The following is a 1472-nucleotide window of genomic DNA, read 5'->3' as shown; positions in this document are numbered from 1 at the left end:
ACCTGTACCAACCTAAAACTATACTTTGTATGATAAAAACATGTGGTTCATTATTTGCTCTTCCAGCCAGATTAACTGTAAGAGAGGCCACCTACCTGAGAGGTGTCACCAAAGCAGCCAATGGTGTGTAAGCAGAAAGCACACAGATGTTTTTCTCCTTCCCCAAAGAATAGCAAGCAGCTTGTTTTAAGACCAAATATGAATGAATCAAAAACCCGGAGTCTTACCCCACAAGGCTCATGGGATGAGACAGCCCTGCTCTGTTCCAAGCCCCAGGCAGCACTGCAAATCTTCATTCCCAAGTGCCTCCTGGCCAACCCCTTCCATGCACTCATATGAGTGCGTCACTGAACAAGAGCCTGTTTCATTGCCACCTTCCCACCAAGCAATCACAAATGAGCAGGTTTTTCATTTGAATTCCAGCACTTGCTTTCTTCTTTTTTTCTACTCTCTTTTTTAGACCTCATTGCTATGAAGAATATCAACTTCTGAAGTCCCGCTTTCCTCAAAAAATATTTGAGTCTTGTTTAATCACACCGCTTCCTCCTTACTTTTTTAAAACTGTCCTGCCAGCATCGAGAAGTTGCAGGAAACATAAAGAAAAGGTATTGCATAAGTGAGGAACGTTCTTGGGTAATGCTTTGTAAAGCACTTCCCCGCTCACACATCATCCTGCTTGATTTTTTTGTTGCTGTTGGTCTGTATTTAACAGATTAAATATTCCTTGTAGCCCAAACAACAACCTGAAAAACATCCCATCATCGAATACAGGGATTCTTTGGGATGTACTGGGCATCCCTGCTTTATCCAGATACTCTATTGCAAAGCCCTGTAGAGAAGAGGTAAAACTTCCATGTTCTCCACATAAGAAATTAACACTGCTGTAAAAAGAATTTCAGACTGTCCCAGGTGAAGCTTTCACAACAACAAAGGCTGGCTGAGAGCCCTCACCCTGGATCTGGGAAGGCAGCTGTTAATCCTCCCTTTAATATCAGAAACCCTTCATTAAATCCAGGAGATCAAAGCAGCAGTTCAGTTTTACTTCCCATTCCCTGGAGCTAGAGTAGACAGCTCTGCGAGGTGCCTGGAAACCTCATCACTGTCTTTGCAAAAATACTCACATCGTCCTCAAAAGAAGCACAGTGGAACTATTTTTTCAAGCTTCTACCATTTAAACAACAACCCCCCCCCCCCCCCCCCCCCCAAGTTTCAAAACACACTTGGCAGCAAAACCAAGTGCTGTTAATGTGCCCCAACATTCCAGTTGTTCAGGAAAAAGCTGCTCCAAACATTTTCTTAAAGTTTTTTCATGCCAACACTTATGTTTCGGTTAACTGGAAGCTAAAGTGGTAACTGAAACTTCATGTTTTGAAAGAAGTAATCTATACATGATTGGTTAAATAAAACATTCCACTTCAACACAGGAAGAACCAAGAAAGAAAAAATATAGTAAATAAGACAGACTCCTAAAA

The sequence above is a fragment of the Corvus hawaiiensis genome, chromosome 15, assembly GCF_020740725.1.
Source record: "Corvus hawaiiensis isolate bCorHaw1 chromosome 15, bCorHaw1.pri.cur, whole genome shotgun sequence".
Taxonomy (NCBI): domain Eukaryota; kingdom Metazoa; phylum Chordata; class Aves; order Passeriformes; family Corvidae; genus Corvus; species Corvus hawaiiensis.
This window is presented reverse-complemented; position numbering follows the sequence as displayed.